Raw genomic sequence first — 20,752 nt, 5'->3', positions numbered from 1 at the left:
GGTTCTTCGTGTGCATGTCCACAATCGCCTACGCGATCACACACTCCTGGCTGTTCCCGGCATTCTTTGCCCGACTAAACATCCTTCACCTCTCCTGCCAACACCTCTAGGAGGGCCTATCGGGATTACACTCTGTCCCTAGGTTGGCGACCCCTATGGCAGGTATCTCAACATCTTCGGGTTCTATGCCCGGCACAACCTTTACCGTGAGAGGGTTGACCCTGGCCTCCCCACAGGGAGCAAAACAGGGGCAAGTCTCTCCCCAACACAGTCCCATATGGAAGGGTCTTCGCCACTCCCACCACATGTTTAAAGTCCCCACATGGTGTAGAAAATTTGACCTCAGCGATCGGGTACTCCCGAATTTTCCCATGGATACCAATCACCTCCACTTTCCATCCTTTGGGGTTGCTCCCGGCAAAAAGGGACTCATGAATCAAAGTCACTCTGCTCTCTGAGTCCAGGAGAACCTCTGTTAGGCACCTGTTCACAAGTACCTGGCACAATCGAGGTTCACTGCTGGCAGTGCCCATAGCGGTGGTGCACACTGGCTAGGCACACATAGATTTATGGTGAGTGTTCCCGCAGTCCATGGGCTCAGATGTCACAGAACAGTTTTTAGCCCCATGCCCAGGCTCTGATACCACGTCCTGATGAGGTTTATACTGCTCAATCAATCCTATCAGCAGGTCCAGGTTGCCCAGATTCCTTTGCCTGAACCAATGCTGATGGTGGCCGCACCATCTGATCAACCAAAACTCTCTCCATCATCTAGATCGTGGAAAAAACTCAGGCTGGAGCCACTCCTCCACCAACTGCAACAAGTCATTTGCCTGAAACCTGGCGGGCTGAGACTCTACGAGTACATAGGACCACTGGTACACCCAATGATCACCCCTTACCTTAGGGGTCTCTTCATGACTCTGCTGATCATCTGGTTTTTGCTGCTGCAGCATTTCTTGCTGCTGCCGCAGATGCTTGCTGCTGCTGTTGCCACTGTAACTGCAGGGCCTCTTGCTGCCACTGCTGGTACTGCAGCCCCTCTTGCTGATGCTGTTGCTGACTGAGAACAAACTGCTCAAAAAGTTCCTCCATTTTCCCAAAAGTCTTGCAAAACAATCTGCAGCACTCTCTGGGGTGTGCCTCAGTTCACACTGCCCGCATTCTCCGCCATATGTAGTGCAGCGGTAGCACCGTACGCAGTGATAAGGCAGGGACACAAATTCAAACCTAAAAGTCTCCTTAATGTGTTACTTCACACATAAAGGTTCCAATCCACTTCATAATACACAGCATCAAAGTTCAATACACACAGTTGCATCTTGTCTCACGCACGGTTCATAGCATTACACATCTTACGGCTTTAAATTGCAGTCCCTAAACAGGCCGGACTTCGCTTTGTCCAGTTTCCCTTGGCGACTGCACGCTGTGACTAAGTCTCTTACACACAGCTTTACATGTCGCAGGCACTACACATGCCAGTCTTTCTCTGACTAGTTCCCCTGGGTGTCCTGCACCGCTGTATCACAGTCTCTTTATTTACAGAGTCATACACAGTCCAGGATATCCCCCGGATCACAGCCGGGCACTATATCCACCTGTTTGCAGCCATTAAACACGCTAGTCTCTTATTCAGGCACAGGATATCCACCTCCGGTTCACTTCTGGGCACAAGACACCACATCCGAGACCAGTCACCGTGGACGGCAGCACCACCGTGTACACGATGGGTGCCAGGCTTATTGGCTCCACTCTGTCCTGTGCTCTGCAACACTGACTGCTCTGCACAGCCACAAGTGGATCACCAGCAGGACTGTGGGGATTACATGGTACCGGGTCAGTGTCTTAAAGGGGAAATGTCATGGCGGCGGTGACCCGGTCCGTGGCCCTGGGTGTCTATGCAAAATAGGTAGAATGAAGCTGAATAAAGTTTATAGGTAGGTAGTTCATGACGCCACCTGTGGTATCTGGTCAGAGGCGACCAGCGCTGCAGTGCAGATCCTCTGGGACCGATGGTGTGGTGCAGCTAAGACGTAATAGCTCTCCACAGGCAGAGCTGTAGTCCCAGGGCAGCAGTAACTAAATACCCTTATTATTATTATTACTACCTTCATGCAATTTTTGCAATTTATTTTAGGATATTTGTTTAGTGTTTTGTTTTCGGTTTTCCCAGGGCAGCAGTAGTAGATGTTGAGGTAGATAATGTAGTGTTAGGCACAGAGATGTAACATTGCTGATTAGGTTGGCGCAGGAAGAAGGCAATGACAGAGCTGAATGCAGTTCCAATACTTTTAGTCCCGTTTCTGGCATAGACAGATGCCCGCTTCAGTACTGTGTCCTCCCGGTCAGGGGCTCAGCCAACTCCCAGGCAGATGGAATACACCCTTCCAGCAATCCCTTCCAAATGTACCTTTTCATTGCTTTGAACTGTACCGGCAGTCACCGGTACAGTTCAATGCGGCAGCGGGGAGAGTCGGTGCTGGGGGCAGGTGGGCCCCCCTTCCTCACAGGGGCCCCATAGCGGCTGCGTGATGTGCCGCTAGCTAGGGGCCCTTGGGGGAGCGGGGGCCCTAGGGAGCTTCCTGGTCTGCCTGCCCATAACACCGGCCCTGGTCCTTTAGGAGCTATACATGGCCATTGAGCGGAAGGACGGGGTAGGCGTAGGGCCCATTGACATAACCCTACGCGACCTCTTAGTGACCGGACTGCGAAACCCCCTGACTAAGCAAGCCTTGTAAAGGTGAATCCACGTATGACCTTCTCCAAAATAGGGAATGGGGCACGCACACGAGAACGAGAACAAGGGGTGACAGTCCCCATGGGGAAGGTCCGGAGCACTGAAGATTCCATGAACGCCATTGGTGAGCCCCAATGGGTGGACGAAATGCAACAGGAGCTGAAGAGCATTAGGAGTGAATTGGCTGAGGTGAAGAGAAGGGACGAAACTATGGGTAGCTGACCAGGGCTGGGCGTGGCCACCTGGGGTCTTCATAATCACCGGGGTGGCCGGCCCACACGGCCTCTGGCTTGTTTCGATTGTGGCGAAGTGGGCCACTTTGCCCGAGAGTGCCCTCGGTGTGAGAAGTACCCACCCCAGCAGCCATTAAACTAGAGGGCTCTGAGCTGGGGGAACGCTGCTCGGAGCCAGAACCCACAACACAGGGTGGTGGAAGTCCCAAAGATCTAATTGCAAAGTGTCCGCTGATATGGACAGAGCTTGAAGGATGCACGGTGCGCTGCCTGGTGGATACGGGGTCACAGGTCACGACCATGCCAGAGACTTATTTCCGGCGGCACTTTCCCGAAGCTATAAGGCCCCAATGGGGGTCCGTGATAAAGCTACTGGCCGCCAACCAGCTACCAATCCCCATAGTCGGAGTGGCATGGATGCAAATCTCGATGTGTGGAAAGCAATTGGGCCGGCGAGGTGTGGTCCTGACCCAAGGGGACACGAGCGATAGACACGCTGTCACCCTGGGCATGAATATATTGAGGGAATTTGGCAGCCTGCTCCTCAGCGAGCCAGCCCAAGAGATTCTAAAACAGAGGAGCCCCCGCACTCCTGAAGGGCAAGTCTTCCAACAGCTGGTGAGGGGGGTATGGGTTCAGGAGGCCTGCCAGGAAGGGGAGGTGCTGGGGAGAGTGATTGCACCTGCGGTTCCCCAGCTTGTGTTACCACCAGGACAGACAGTAATTGTTCTGCCCGTCCGAGCCCGTGTACCTCTGGAGGGAGTAGAGGTGCAGGTGGAGCCATACTTCTCTGAGCACTTACCCCCCTCGTGTCCTGGTGGCTCGCACCCTGGCCACCGTGAGGAAGGGGACAGCCCTCTTATGCTGCGTCAACCTGGAAGATCAAGACGTCGTCCTAAGACCTCGCGCCGAAATGGCGAAACTGGTGAAACCCCTGGAGGAAATACTCCCGACCCCGGCGTTGCAGCTAGGAGTGAATGCAAGGGATCCTTGGGCTGTAACTGTATGTTCCTTCCAGACCGCGGGGTCCCCGCCCGAGCAGGATGGGCGAGCAATCTTGGAGAAGATGCGAGCGGAACTCTCCAGCTTAACTCCCACTCAAATACACCAGGTAGAAACTCTCCTGGGCCATTACCGAGAAGCAATTGCCAGCCATGAAGATGACTTCGGGTGCACCACGGCGATCACGCACGGCATTCCCACCGAAGGAACGGCCCCCATCAGAGAACGATACCGGCAGATTCCTCCGCAATTATACCAAGAGGTGAAAACACTGCTGAATCAAATGTTGCGGAAGGGGGTTATCCGGGAAAGCCAAAGTCCCTGGGCGGCCCCATCGTGTTGGTGCGAAAGAAAGACAGTACATTGCGGTTCTGCGTGGACTACCGAAAGTTGAACGCCTGTACCATCAAAGACGCATATGATGAGTCATATCGGCCCTGGGAAAAGCGACGTATTTTTCTACCCTGGAACTGGCCAGCGGATATTGGCAGGTGCCAATGTCGGAAGAAGATCGGGCAAAAATCGCCTTCATCCTACCCATGGGACTGTTCGAATTTAATAGTATGCTGTTCGGGCTGGCCAATGCCCCCGGGACCTTTCAACGACTGATGGAGCGGTGTCTGGGTGACCTCAACTTCGAGGCCACCTTGATATACCTGGACGACATCATCATCTACGCCGCCACGTTTGAGGACCACTTGCAATGTCTGGGTCAGGTGATCGGCCGCCTGCAAAAGTGCGGGCTGAAGGTAAATCCCCAGAAATGCCATCTGTTCCGCACACAAATCAAATACCTGGGACATGTCTTTTCCGCCGAGGGCATGAAACCATCTATGGAGAAGGTCGCTGTGATACGGGAGTGGCCTACCCCCAAGATGGTGAAGGACGTGCTGGCCTTTCTGGGGCTGGCCGGATATTACCGTCGCTTTGTAAAAAACTTCACCACCGAGCCTGAGCCCTCCTGGACTTGCTGAAGGGAACTCCCACCGGAGCCAACAGCTGGAAGGTGCAATGGCGTGAACCACAGGAAGAAGCTTTCCGAGACCTCAAGATCGCACTCTCGGAAGCCCCGGTATTGGCCTACGCGAATTTCTCACAATTGTTCATCCTGCACACCGATGGGATCCTGCACGGGCTGGGAGCTGTGTTGTCTCAAATGCAGGACGGCCGAGAGAAGGTGATCACCTACGGCAGCCGATCACTTCACGACTCCGAATGCAATCCCGATAACTATAGCTCCTTTAAGCTCGAGCTTCTCGCGGTCGTATGGGCCATGATGGAGCGATTCGCGGAGTGCCTGGCGGGTTCTGAGGTAGTGGTACGAACCGACAACAACCCTCTGGCCCACCTCGAAAATGCCAAATTAGAGGCCTTGGTACAACAGTGGGTGGCTCGAATGGCCAAGTTCAAATACAAAATCATTTATAAACGGGGAGCAGAGAACGTGCACGCTAACGCCTTGTCCCGAATTCGGAGCCGAGATGTAGAGCTGGAAGGAGAAGAAACACTGTTTTCCCTATGCTCCACTGAAATCACAGCAGTGACCTGGGGACAGTCCCATGTGGAACCCCCTAGGGGCATCCTAGAACAGTCTCGGGATGAATGGATATGACAGCAACAAGAAGATGGGGAGATCGGCCCCCTACTTCGATGGGTGGCCACAAAACAACTGCCCAATAACGCCCAACGAGAAACGCTGTCTAGAGACACTTTGCTAATGCTACGCTAGTGGGAGAAATCGATGATCAAAAGGGGAGTATTGTATCGTAAGACAGTACTACGTACAGAATCAACGGTAGCATGATGTCACGCTCGCGCCTTGGCTGAATGGCACGAGCCGGGGGTTTTTGGCCCCACTGTGCCACAAACCAGACTACCCTGGAAGGGGCGTGACTACGACAGCTACCTCGGTCTTCGCTGGAGCCTCTGATGATGAGGTCAGGCTTGTGCGGCAGGTAGCTGTCGGGTGCCACTCCAGGGTGGTGACTGGATGTGGCTGCTGATCCCACTCGGGGACAAGTCACTTGGACAGGTGCTATAGACAGGCAGGCAGGTAGACACGACAGGCACGGCTGAGACACTGGGCAAGCGGGCACGGCTTGGAGACACTGGGCAAGCGGGCATGGCTTGGAGACACTGGGCAAGCGGGCACGGCTTGGAGACACTGGGCAAGCGGGCACGGCTTGGAGACACAGGACAGGTGGGCACGGCTTGGAGACACAGGACAGGCGGGCACGGCTTGGAGACACAGGACAGGCGGGCACGGCTTGGAGACACAGGACAGGCAGGCACGGCTTGGAAACACAGGACAGACTGGCGTGGTATGAGAAGGGGCAGGTAGGGACCTGTTCACACAGCAGGTGTAGCAGGAGGGAGTGGTGTATGCTGGAACAGGATTTGGACCTGTTCACACAGGAGGTGCAGGTATGGATATAGGCAGGAGTGTGGAATAGGCTGAGGCGCAGGAGTGCGGCGAAGGCTGGGCGGCAAGGGAGCTGGGCAGGCAGAGCAGCTAGAGAGCCGTGCAGGCAGAGCGGCTAGAGAGCCAAGCAGGCAGAGTGGCTAAGGAGCCGAGCAGGCAGAGCGGCTAAGGAGCCGAGCAGGCAGAGCGGCTAGCGAACCGTGCAGGCAGAGCGGCTAGCGAGCCATGCAGACAGAGCGGCTAGGGAGCCGTGCAGACAGAGCGGCTAGGGAGCCGTGCAGACAGAGTGGCTAGGGAGCCGTCCAGACAGAGCGGCTAGGGAGCCGTGCAGACAGAGTGGCTAGGGAGCCGTGCACTCAGAGCGGCTAGGGAGCCGTGCAGACAGAGCGGCTAGGGAGCCGTGCAGACACACAGATAGGGAGGACACAAGGAAAGACACGGCAGAGAAGGAACTACAGACAAGGAGACTGACAGACAGAGGTAAAACTAAGTTCAGACAGAGACTCAGGGACAAAGACACATGGACCAGGATATTCTGCCTCCTGGCAGGCGGACAGAGAACAGACAAGGCACTGGGAACAAGACTGAAGGGCCAGGATATTCTGCCTCCTGGCAGGCGGACAGAGAAAAGCTAGGAAAGGTACCAAGACACAAGAGTACGCAGTAAGAGCCTTCAGAGAAGGCAAGACATAGGACAGGGCCTGGCTGGCTCAGCAGCAAGGAGCTAACTGAGTTTAGACATTGCACAGGCCCAGGTCAGTGGGTGTGGCGAAACTAAATAGTCAGGGGCTCTAGGTGATTGGTAAGGGATATATTACACAGGTGCACCCTGACTGCATAAGAACCAGAGAGTTCAGGCGCCGCCCCCCTATACACACAGTCAGGAAACATGGAGAGCAAGCAGGAAAACAAGAGGCATAGCACATGGAGCTCAGGGCTGGCAACAGACAGAATTCACAGCATGGCTTGAAGCAGAAAGTAAGTTGGTGTGCGGGGAATGGAAGGCCATGCAGTGATGCCAGCAGGGTTGTTACAGTACCCCCCCTTTACGGCCCCTCTTCCTCAAGCCTGCCAGAATGACCAGAAGAAGGAGTATGGGACCACACACAGTCCAGGTTGACACGACATCCTTCAGGTAGGGTGGAGTATGTGTGCCATCAGGAATCCCATATTGCCCGGTTTCTTGGTGGCCAAGGGAGTCAGTTTCCAACACAGAGGGTACAAAGACTTCTTCCTTCAAATTGGCAAAAGGCGGGGACCAGGCAGCTTCAGACTTCGCCCCTACATCCGCCAGTCAGCTAGAAACAGAAGACACCTTCGCTGAGTCCGACTTCAGTCCGACATGCCAGAAAAATTGGACCTCCTCCTCCTGGTTGGTGAGAAACGGAGATACGTGGGTCACTGTTCCAACCTCTTCACCCACCTGCCAAATGGAAGCTGGAGGCATACATACAGGGAGCCACTTCAGCCTGTTACCCTGAAAAAACTGGGCCTCCTCTACCAGGTTAGAGGGTGAGAAAATCTCTGTCTCAGTATCTTCACTCACTGGCCACTCGGGGGTTGAAGGCATATATTTAGGACCCATCTTCAGCCCGTTATCCAGGGGAGGACAATCAAGAGACAGGGATGCTCCTGGGAGCAGATCACTGGTATAGTCGCTGGAGACGTGTGAGGAGACTGACACCGCTTCCCCTTCTTCGGAGACGTCATCACCCCTTGAGTCGATGACTAGCAGACCAGATGAAGAAGGTGACCTTGCTGACCGACTCTGACGCAAGAGAACCAGACACCTCTTGTCACTTGATTGTTTCAAGCGCGGTGCCCTACTAGGTTTCCAGACATAGACGGGTACTAGAATCTCTGGATCAGAATGACCCTTGGGCATACCAGACAGCAAGTGGAAGATGAACTTCTTCATGTATAAAGCTCCGACCTGGAGCTGTAGTTGTCCTTGCAGGACTAGACTGTTCTCAAGTAGGGCTCGGCCACCTCGAGACAACGCCCACGCCGGCTTCGGGAGCTGTATGACAGAGACCACACACTGACTCTGTATGACTGGTGGCTTAAACACACCAAAGCTTCCTGAAGGCAGAGAAACAGTCAAAGTGTTTAATGGAGAGGGAGTACTCTCGCCAGGGACAGCCTCTCCTACTGGCCCAGGGTTTTGGAGTACAGGCTTCACAGGGCAGAGGCCAGATTCCGGTTGCAACTTTGCCCGCTTCTTCTTCTTAGACCTCTTGGATCTTGCACGGGAGGCTGCACCGGTAGACTGTGGAACAGGTGATGGCTGGACGGTCATAGATAGTTGAGACGTTTCACCCACAGGTTCCTCTTGTCTGGTCTGTCTCTGGAAGCTTGGAGGGGAAGACTTTTCAGGAGCAGCTGGATGAGGCATATCAAAGACTTTACGGAAGGCCACCAGGAAGGCCCCTATGTTCATGACAATAGGATCCCTTGCTTCCCAGAAGGGACAGATCCGTGTTAAAGCGTCACCAGCTAGGTAGGACATGATGTATCCCACCTTGACCTGGTCAGAGGGGAAACAAGCTGCATTCTGCAGGATGTAGTGCAGGCACTTCTTCAGGAACCCTTGACACTCTTTAGGGTCCCCATAGAACCTAGGCGGGTTTGCTGGGTCATGCTCTTCATAGGCCCGGAGCTGCTCATAGATGGCCTTGGAGACTATGAGTGGTTCAGAAGTCTCAACTATTGGAACCAGACAAGGCGGAACAAACTCTTCCGGTGGCTCACACTGGCAGGGAGAGAGTTCATCATGCTCTGCGAGCGGAAGGACATGGGACTCAGCAGGGACCATGGCCTGTGCAAACTGTCACGCTTGCGCATTGGCTGAATGGTGCGAGCCGGGGGTTTGTGGCCCCACTGCGCCACAAACCAGACTACCCTGGAAGGGGCGTGACTACGACAGCTACCTCGGTCTTCGCTGGTGCCTCTGATGGTGAGGTCAGGCTTGTGCGGCAGGTAGCTGTCGGGTGCCACTCCAGGGTGGTGTCTGGCTGTGGCTGCTGATCCCACTCAGGGACAAGTCACTTGGACAGGTGCTATAGACAGGCAGGCAGGTAGACACGACAGGCACGGCTGAGACATTGGGCAAGCGGGCACGGCTTGGAGACACTGGGCAAGCGGGCACGGCTTGGAGACACTGGGCAAGCGGGCACGGCTTGGAGACACTGGGCAAGCGGGCATGGCTTGGAGACATAGGACAGGCGGGCACGGCTTGGAGACACAGGACAGGCGGGCACGGCTTGGAGACACAGGACAGGCGGGCACGGCTTGGAGACACAGGACAGACTGACGTGGTATGAGAAGGGGCAGGTAGGGACCTGTTCGCACAGCAGGTGTAGGCAGGAGGGAGTGGTGTATGCTGGAACAGGATTTGGACCTGTTCACACAGGAGGTGCAGGTATAGATATAGGCAGGAGTGTGGAGTAGGCTGAGCCGCAGGAGTGCGGCGTAGGCTGGGCGGCAAGGGAGCCGGGCAGGTAGAGCGGCTAGAGAGCCGTGCAGGCAGAGCGGCTAGAGAGCCGAGCAGGCAGAGCGGCTAAGGAGCCGAGCAGGCAGAGCGGCTAGTGAGCTGTGCAGGCAGAGCGGCTAGCGAGCCATGCAGACAGAGCGGCTAGGGAGCCGTGCAGACAGAGCGGCTAGGGATCCGTGCAGACAGAGCGGCTAGGGAGCCGTGCAGACAGAGCGGATAGGGAGCCGTGCAGACACACAGATAGGGAGGACACAAGGAAAGACACGGCAGAGAAGGAACTACAGACAAGGAGACTACTGACAGATAGAGGTAAAACTAAGTTCAGACAGAGACTCAGGGACAAAGACACAAGGACCAGGATATTCTGCCTCCTGGCAGGCGGACAGAGAAATGCTAGGCAAGGTACCAAGACACAGGAATACGCAGTAAGAGCTTTCAGAGAAGTCAAGACATAGGACAGGGCCTGGCTGGCTCAGCAGCAAGGAGCTAAATAAGTTTAGACATTGCACACTCCCAGGTCAGTGGGTGTGGCGAAACTAAATAGTCAAGGGCTCTAGGTGATTGGTAAGGGACACATTACACAGGTGCACCCTGACTGCATAAGAACCAGAGAGTTCAGGCGCCGCCCCCCTATACACACAGTCAGGAAACATGGAGAGCAAGCAGGAAAACAAGAGGCATAGCACATGGAGCTCAGGGCTGGCAACAGACAGAATTCACAGCATGGCTTGAAGCAGAAAGTAAGTTGGTGTGCGGGGAATGGGAGGCCATGCAGTGATGCCAGCAGGGTTGTTACACATGGCAGGTGGTAGTGCTGGGGGCCCAGCTCGCTGAACTTGCTCAGGAAGCTCACGAAAAGGGAGCTCATTTTGGGGCACAAAAGACTTTTCAGTGGCTGCAACTAGAGTTGAGCGACTTTTGCTTTTTTAGGGTCGAGTTTCGTTTCATGAAACCCGACTTTTCCAAAAGTCGGGTCGAGCAAAATCGGCCGACTATAGGGAAAAGTCGGGGGTCCGACTGAAACACGAAACCCAAAGTAAGTCAATGGGGAATTAAAGTCGGCAGTGAGAGGAGGACAGGAAACACACCTACAGTGCCCATTTGAATGCCAAAAGCATCTATTCTTCTTACTTAAGCTTGTCAACCTTAATTAACTTCATAATACTAGTTACGCACTGAAAAATGGGGGTTATTTGGCTAAAGTTGTGGGGGGGGTAGGGCTGGCTCCAGGTTTTCATGTACCCTGGGCGAAAGAGCGCCCCTTTAACACATAATACCACAACTCATCATGCTCCGATACGGCAGAGAAATAGCGGTATAGTACAATGAAAAATACCTCACTTTTTATATCTCATGACGAGGCCCATCTATTTCTCCATACAGAATCATTGGTCCCATATAATGTTTGAAACAGTATATGATGAGCTCCACATAATGCTACAGTATATGTTGGTCCCCATGGATGAAGCTCCACTGTCTTATGGGCCCAAATAATGCTCCAAACATAATGGGCCCCATTTCTAATGCTCTAGTGTATAATGGGCTCTGTAAATGCTGCTCCAGTGTCTGATGTCCACCTTTGGAATGTTCCAGTGTATGGTGGGCCCCATCTATCATTCTCCAGAGTATAGTGCTCCCCAAAAATTGCTGTCCCAACATTGAAAACAATCAAATAAGTCTCCTCGCTAGGGAATCCCTGTACTAGTCTGGACTCCTCGTTCTCCCCATCTTCCATCTCACTGCACAGTATTTCAACCTTGCAAGTGCTGTGATCCTGAGCAAGCAGGGGGGGCCCCTGATAGTACGGTGGTGTGTCTGACGGTGGGTGGGCCGAACCTGCACTTTCATCTGCAGCTTCCTCTTTGTCACCGTGTAAGATGAAACTGTATATGGGAAGGGTAACCTGAGTTTCATCAGGGTCAGATTCAGGCCGTGTAGCGTGCGAGGGGAATGTAGTGGCCTGGGTCATTGTACCAGCAGATTCATCGAGCAGTGGCTGGGCATCAGTGCACTTGTGTCGCCCCCAGGAGTACGGTCGCTACAGTGGCATTACCTTCCTCCTAGGGAGTGTGATGTCATGCTTGGGAGCAACGAAGGATCTCTCTAGCAGGTTAACTGATTAGGCGGCGTTTTTCCCAAGAGTCACGACCCTCCAAACAGCGTTCATGTTGGCAAAGTGTTTGTTTTACGTGGGCAGTATGGTTGCAAAGCTGAACCTTAAAGGAATGTCCAGAAGGGCACCACCAGGAGTGGAGCCTACGGCGTAATTTGACTCAACACGGGAAACCTCAACCATCCAGCAACAAAAAAGATGCACACATTGCAAGCTTAATTCCGTTAACGAACGAGACTCCGTCATGCCCCGCGGTCCAAGTCCGGCTTACTAGAGGGACACGCGAGGCTCTGGCACGTGAGATTGGCCAATAACTGGTGTGTCATGCCCTTACATATCCGTGGCTGCTTGTGCGCTACACTGAAAAGGCCAGCGTTTGTCGCTTACTGGTGCAGATAACCCGCTGAACAACGTTAGAGATGGGGATCTGGGATTACAATTATTACCCGCAAACGATGATTTCCCAGTAAGTGCAGGTCAACCCCAGTTCCGGAATTAGGCCTAACCGTCATTCCTGAAAAAATGAAAAACTTACGTGTGCAAATCACAGATGCTGTAGCTTGCTTAACAGCTCGCCAGCCATTCTCAGGCCCAGTATGGATTACACGTGATTGCACAAAGGTGAGAAAGGGTACCGTATCCCCGGATAACATGTATCGATAGCATAGTGTACACATTCAAAATATATGTCTATAGATCAGGAGGCAGGCTCAAACGGTGTCAGGCCCAGTATGGATTACACGTGATTGCACAAAGGTGAGAAAGGGTACCGTATCCCCGGATAACATGTATGGATAGCATAGTGTACACATTCAAAATATATGTCTATAGATCAGGAGCCAGGCTCAAACGGTGTCAGGCCCAATGTGGATTACACGTGATTGCACAAAGGTGAGAAAGGGTACCGTATCACCGGATAACATGTATGGATAGCATAGTGTACACATTCAAAATATATGTCTATAGATCAGGAGGCAGGCTCTGACGGTGTCAGGCCCAGTATGGATTTGACGGCCCAGACTACACAGCGGAGGAGCAGGGAGAGGTAAAGATTGCAAATGCTGGGGCCCTGCCCAAGCAAGGGGGGCCCACTCGTGGGTGTCGGTACTGGCACTGGGCCCCTCATAGTACAGCGGTGTGTCTGACGGCGGGTGTGCACCACCACCGTCAGAGACACTTGATTGCACTATGAGGGACCCTGTGCCAGTGCCCGCGCCCAAGAGTTGGCCTACCCACCTGTCCAGGGCAACGGCACTCGCACGGTTTCGTGCGCTAGGTAGTGACCCCGGCCATGGGGGGGGGAGGCAGCACAGTTAGGGAGTTTTAGAAAGTGGCATATGTTGATGTTGGACATTCAGCTGATGCAAAAGTCAAAATTGTTCAAGTCCCAAGAAGAGGAAGACCAAAGCAAGCCATTTTTCTGTCACCCTATGTGTCATCAGGGGAAGGTGGGACAAAATCCTTGGAAACCCATGCATGGTTCATTTTAATGAAGGTTAGATCATCCACATTTTGGGTTGACAGATGGGTCCTTTTTTCTGTCAGGATTGATCCAGCTGCACTGAAGACTCTTTCCGATAGCACACTTGCAGCTGGGCAAGCGAGCTCCTGTAAGGCATATTGTGCCAATTCAGGCCAGGTGTCCAGTTTAGCGGCCCAATAGTCAAAGGGGAATGACCTGTGCGGGAGAACATCGATATGGGAGGAAAAGTTGTTTGTAACCATAGTTGACAACTGCTGTCTCCTGTTACTTTCCATCGATGCAGTATTACCAGTTGTGTGAGCGGTACTTGAAAAATCAGTCCACAACATTGTCATGAAACCCCTGTCTCCAACGCCACTTCTGCTGTGTGCACCACGAACACCTCTGCCAAGCTGCCCCCGGCCCGTACGGCTCGTGTGAGAACCATTACCGCTGCTGTGTGCTGGGAATGCCTCAACCAACCGGTTTACCAGAGTTGCTTGTTTATTAGCTAATATTAGGTCAAGGTTCTCGTGTGGCATGATGTTTTGTAATTTGCCTTTATAGCGTGGATTCAGAATGCTGGCCAACCAGTAGTCGACATCGTTCATCATTTTGGCAATGTGGGGGTCCCTTTTTAGGATCTGCAAGGCATAATATGACATGTGGGCCAATGTTCCCGGTGTCAATGATGCACTGCGAGTGCTGGTTGGAGGAGCACTTTCTGGCAAATCCACATCCCTCCAGTCACGCACAAACCCTGTACCAGACCTTGCCACGCCAACATTTTCACTTGTCCCACTAGATGCATCCTCCTCCCCTAAGTAATCATCCCCATCATCATCCTCCTCCTCCTCTTCTTCCTCCACCACGTCCAGGAGAGGTCCCTGAGCAGACAATGGCTGAATGTCATCAAGGATTCCCTCCTCCTCTTCCTCCTCGTCAACATTGGCTGCAGACGCCTGCTCCTTAGGGTGCGTCAAAGTTTGCATGAGCAGACGCATAAGTGGGATGATCATGCTTAGGATGGCGTCGTCTGCGCTTACCAGCCGTGTGCATTCCTCAAAACACTGAAGGACTTTACAGAGGTCTTTCAGCTTCGACCTCTGCACACCTGTCAACTCCATGTCTGCTCTCAAAGTGCCTGGCCGTGTATCCTCCCACAAATTCATTATGGCCTGCCTCTGTTCGCACAGCCGCTCAACCATGTGCAGGGTGGAGTTCCACCTTGTTGCAATGTCGATAATGAGGCGGTGGTTGGGAAGGTGGAGCAATCGCTGCAGCTTCTGCATACGAATGGAGTGTACAGGCGACCGGCGGATGTGCACGCACTGTCTTCGCACCTTCTGGAGCAGGGCTGTTAACTCCGGATAATTGTTGAGGAAGCACTGCACCACCAGGTTCAAGGTGTGAGCCAAGCAAGGTATGTGGCTGAGTTTTGAAAGGGCTATGGCTGCCACAAAATTACGGCCGTTATCACTAACTACCTTGCCTGCCTCAGCCATGACTCAGTTTGTCGCTGAAAGTACTCGGCCAACACCTCCGCGGTGTGTCTGTCGCCCAAACACATCATCTGCAACACAGCCTGCTGACGCTTTCCACTAGCTGCTCGATAGTGGGACACCTCATGTGCAACAGTGGCAGCTGCAGATTGAGTGCTCGTACGACTGCGCTCTGTGGACGAGCTTTCGCTTCTGAGGAGGAGGAGGAGGAGGAGGGTCGAATGCCTACAGCCAACTCTTTCCTATACCGTGGGCTAGGCAGCACTGTCCCACCACCGCTGTCCCCTGTGGACCCTGCATCCACCACATTAACCCAGTGCGCAGTGATGGACACGTAACGGCCCTGGCCATGCCGACTGGACCATGCATCTGTTGTGAGGTGCACCTTTCCACTCACTGACTGCTTGAGTGCATGGACAATGCGGTCTTTCACATGATGGTGGAGGGCTGGGATGGCTTTGCGAGAGAAGAAGTGGCGACTGGGTAGGTCATAGCGTGGTACTGCATAGGCCATGAGTTCGCAGAAAGCTGCGCTTTCCACCAACCTATAGGGCATCATCTCTAACGAGATTAGTTTGGCAATGTGGGTTTCCCTGACTGCTTTGGCCTTGCAACGACACCTCAACATTTGCTGCTGTGCTAACCGGTGGGCTTACAGTGGGGGAAACAATGTAGCGTTGCTGACTGCCTTCTTTGTGATCAGTTGCACATGTGGTACTTGAGGTTTGGTGTTGTGTCCACGCTTGCATGTGCATGCTGGTTAAATGTCTAAGCATGCAACTGGTATTTAAATTTTTCAGATTTTTCCCTCGGCTAAAGGTCTTTGCACACTTCTTACAGATAACCTTGGCCTGATCATGAAGATTTTGTTCAAAAAAGTGCCACACTGCACTCTTCCTACTTTGGAAGACATTTTGCGGCCTAGCACGCTGTGCTATTTTGACCGTCTGGACAAGCTGTCCAGCAACTCTTTTGATTTTTGGAACCTGTCTTTGGAGTGCTCCGGGCCTGCCAGATAACAGCTGTTGCGATGTCGATGTCTGCTGTGGATGCTCCTCCTCCTCATCTGAGCTATTGGAAGCAGCAGCCTCTTCCCCCAATGGATGCCAATCTGGGTCAACTGAGTCATCCATCACCTCCTCTTCAATGTCATGTGCACCTTCCTCTGTGTCACCGAGTATGGTGGTATAGTATGCGGGAAGGGGCACCTGAGTCTCATCAGGGTCAGAATCTGGCTCATTACACTGCGAGGACAATGTAGTGCTCTGACTGAATGTACCAGCAGAATCATCTATCAGTGGCTGTGCATCAGTGCACTCCATGTCAGATTCATCTTGGCCTGGGTAATTCACCATTTCACTTGATAACCCAGGCATGGTATGTGAAAACAGCTCCATGGAGTAATCAGTTATATGGCCTGCGTCATCCTTCAATCTTGGTTGGGGTGAAGGACACAAGGAAAGGTATGGTTCATGAACGTGCCCCTCCAACACGAACGTGACCCTCCAATGACGACTCAGTGCTTTTATTTTTTACAACTTCAGAAGAGGAGGCGATAGAGCTGGAGGCTGAGTCAGCAATGTAAGCCAAAACTTTTTCCTGATGCTCTGGCTTTAAAAGCGGTTTGCCAACTCATAGAAAACTAAGCCTTCGAGGCCTTGTGGAGCCAGACGATGACGCAGGTTCAACACCTCCTGCATTCGGTCCTATTTTGCTTTTGCCACTACCATCAGATCCACCACCAACACCATCATTACCAGCTGGCAACCCCCGCCCAATTCCACAGCCTCTTCCACCAGCCTTCCTCATTTTTGGTTAAAATATACACAAAATCCCACAAACTATATAGTAATGTAAAACAAGGTACAAGGTGTATATAGGACAGGGGAGACGTCGAATTTCTGAACACACTTGTGGACACTGTTGGATTATGTGAGGCCCAGGTAATATCACACTGCTGTGTCACAGGCTCAATGTCGTAGGTGTGAAAAATGTCACTATAGGACAGGGGAGATGTAGAATTTCTGAACACACTTGTGGACACTGTTGTGTGAGGCCCAGTTAATATCACACCGCTATGTCACAGGCTCAATGTCGTAGGTGTGAAAAATGTCACTATAGGACAGGGGAGATTTAGAATTTCTGAACACACTTGTGGACACTGTTGTGTGAGGCCCAGTTAATATCACACCGCTGTGTCACAGGCTCAATGTCGCAGGTGTGAAAAATGTCACTATAGGACATGGGAGATGTAGAATTTCTGAGCACACTTGTGGACACTGTTGGATTGTGTGAGGCCCAGTGAATATCACACCGCTATGTCACAGGCAGAAATTGGCTAGTGTATGACAAACTACAAGGTGCATATAGAATTGGGCAGAATAGGAATCTCCCTAGAGTGTAGGTCTGTAAGAATGGAACATGTCCTCGACTTATCCTTACAGAGTGACACACAGATAGCTTCACTGTGGCCGTGATAACAGCCGTTACACGATACTGAGAGAGGAGTGTGCACGTACACCGCTGTCCGGTGTCAGTAAAATTGTCAAGCTCCGTGTTTTTTAAGTATACGGACTGACACGCTGTCTCTCTATAGTTTTGAATGTGATCCAACAGCAAATATACTTAACTGTTTGAAAAGCAAACAAAACTAGAATGTGGAGGTCTGTAAGAATGGAACATGTCCTCGACTTATTCTTACAGAGTCACACACAGATAGCTTCACTGTGGCCGTCATAACAGCCGTTACACGGTACTGTGTGAGGAGCGTACACCGCTGTATGGTGTGAAAAAATGCACGCTCAGTACCTCACCAGGACAAAAAAAAAATTTGGATTGCTTTTAAAAAAGCAGTTTGCAGAGCAGTGGGAAAACAGCAATGCAGCTATCAGGAAGCCTTATAAGGCAGCCTAACAACCAACACAGCTGATCCAGCAAAATATAGCCTCCACTTGCACTGCATACACAGTGACTGGTGTGTTGTACAGGCAAAATCGCTAGCAGCAGAAGCAGTTTTTGGTGTCTTCTTCCCTGCCTAACGCTCTCCCTACAGAATCAGTAGCAGCAGCAGCTCTCCCTATTCTGAGATCAGCATGAGTAACATGGCGGTCGGCATGCACGCCCTTTTATACCCCCTGTGACGCCCCCCAAAGCAAGTCAATCACTTGCATGCCCTTCTCAAAGATGGTGGTGACCCATGCCTATGTCATCACGTTGCCCACAGTGTCCGTGGATCCTGATTGGCTGAAAAAGGGCGGAAAACAAACTTTTGAAACGCGACTTTGGCGCTAAAGTCGCCTAGTTCGTGGCCGACCTCACCCTAGGGTCGGGTTTCATTTCATGAAACCTGACTTTACCAAAAGTCAGCGACTTTTGAAATTTTTCGACCCGTTTCGCTCAACTCTAGCTGCAACAAATGGCCTACAATCCCCGATTACAAGCCGAGGTGGAAGAAGTTTGTCGTACGTGACACCAATGTGAGCTAACTAAACCACCTGGGCAACGGGCCCCTGTACAATGATAGTAACAACAGCACCCCTCGAACTACTAATGATAGACTATCTAACCGTTGGCCCAGCTCATCAGGGGTACTAACACTGTCTGGTTATGGTGGACTATTTACCAAACTCGCCGTGGTGACCCCGACCTGAGATCAAACAGCGGAAACGGCCGCTTATGCGATCTGTAACAACTTTATTCAGGTATACGGCTGCCCCCAGCGAATTTTCGAACAAAGGTGCCTGCTTCTTGGGGAAAGTAATGGAGGAACTACATCGTCTGTACGGCATCGACAAATCCCGAACCACACCATACCATCCGCAGGGAAACGGGGTCTGCGAACGATTTAACTGGACCTTAATCCAAATGTTACGTACCCTGGAGGATGACGGAAAGACCCGTTGGCCCGAATACATCCCCGAGCTGGTCTGGGTATACAACAACCGGGTACACCGAGCCACCGGCTACACCCCATACTCGCTACTCTTCGGCCAAAAAGGCAAGGGGATCACCGAGGTGGAGTTGGCCCCAGAGGAAGAGCAACCATGGGCAGGAGTCTCCTAGTTGGGTCCGAAATCATCGGTATCATCTGCAAACCCTGCACCGGCTAGTACAAGCAAAACTCTGGGACCTGGAACACCCAGGGAGAGCCCCATCATAACCTGACGAATTCCAGACAGGGGATCACATACTCGTATGAGACCAGAGCCCCCAAAACAAATTGGGCCACCGCAGGGAAGAGAGTCCCTACCGGGTACTGAGATGGATAAGTCCAGATGGGCCGGTGTATGAGATGCAGTCTGAAAAAGAGGAAGATCACCCCACCCAAACAATACATCGCAATATGTTGCGGCCCTGTATATCCACAGACTCCGAGCAGCCTGAGGCCTCTCCTCAGGCCCCAGGTCATCCACCAGTTGTATGGAATGATGATGACGAGGAAGACCTTCCGGAAGTACAAGCTGACACCTCTGGAGCCAATACCCCTTTAGTCCTTACAGAAGGGGTCCTGAGAGTCTGACCCCACTGATCAGATAACGATGGGTCATCAATACTGGGATTTAAAAAATCCTTTTAGAATTCAGTTTGGATTTTAGCCATATTGTCTGTTGCCGTTATTTTAATTTTATTTTTAACATTTTTGCAATATGAAATGTAAAGAAAGCATTAAAAATAAGCGATGTATTCCTGGATGCTATTAACTGATGGTGATAATTAATCTCATGAGTGTGATGTGACTGCATCGTATCTATTTAAGCTCCAGGACAGTGCGCTGAGTGCCACAGAGAAAGGACGTGTCCTGTGAGTATGTGACTGCTGTGATTACCAAAGATGGTCAGGAGTCAGACTCATGAATGAAGCAAAACCCATCAGATCAGAAATCTTGCATGGATTGTTAGTACCGACCAGAACAACCTCCATTCACCAAAGTGTGGGCTTTATACACCAACATTCAGCTCCACACACAGATGTACCGGCTCCACACACAGATGTACTGACTCCACACACAGACGTACTGGCTCCACACACAGATGTACTGACTCCACACACAGACGTGCCGGCTCCACACACAGATGTACGAACTCCACACACAGACATGCCAACTCCACATGCAGACGTGCCGGCTTCACACACAGACGTACTGGCTCCACACACAGATGTACCGACTCCACACACAGATGTACTGACTCCACACACAGACGTACTGGCTCCACACACAGATGTACGAACTCCACACACAGACATGCCAACTCCACATGCAGACGTGCCGGCTTCACACACAGACGTACTGGCTCCACACACAGATGTACCGACTCCACACACAGATGTACTGACTCCACACACAGACGTACTGGCTCCACACACAGATGTACGAACTCCACATGCAGACGTGCTGGCTTCACACGCAGATGTAGCGACTCCACACACAGACGTACCGACTTCACACACAGACGTGCCGCATCCACACACAGACAATCTGGCTCCACACACAGATGTACTGGCTCCACACACAGATGTACCAACTCCACACACAAAAAAAGAAAAAAAGCCAGCTCTGCTTAAGGTTAGAACGCATAACATAAAGTGCATATGCACATAATATCTAACTGTATTCAAAATGAGATATTTGGCAAAAAAATTGATCAATTCAATTGAGCCACCCCGACGCGCCAAGGTAATCTCATGTGGGGGGTCCTACTCTACGTTTTTAATAAACACTGTGCCATTACGGCCTCCTAGATACATTAAAAGCAAGACCACTTTAAGTGCAATCCGTACCTGAGCATTT

Source organism: Dendrobates tinctorius, unplaced genomic scaffold (assembly GCF_039654945.1).
Source record: "Dendrobates tinctorius isolate UK_male_01 unplaced genomic scaffold, ASM3965494v1 ptg000332l, whole genome shotgun sequence".
NCBI lineage: Eukaryota > Metazoa > Chordata > Amphibia > Anura > Dendrobatidae > Dendrobates > Dendrobates tinctorius.
Note: the sequence above shows the minus strand (reverse complement) of the source record.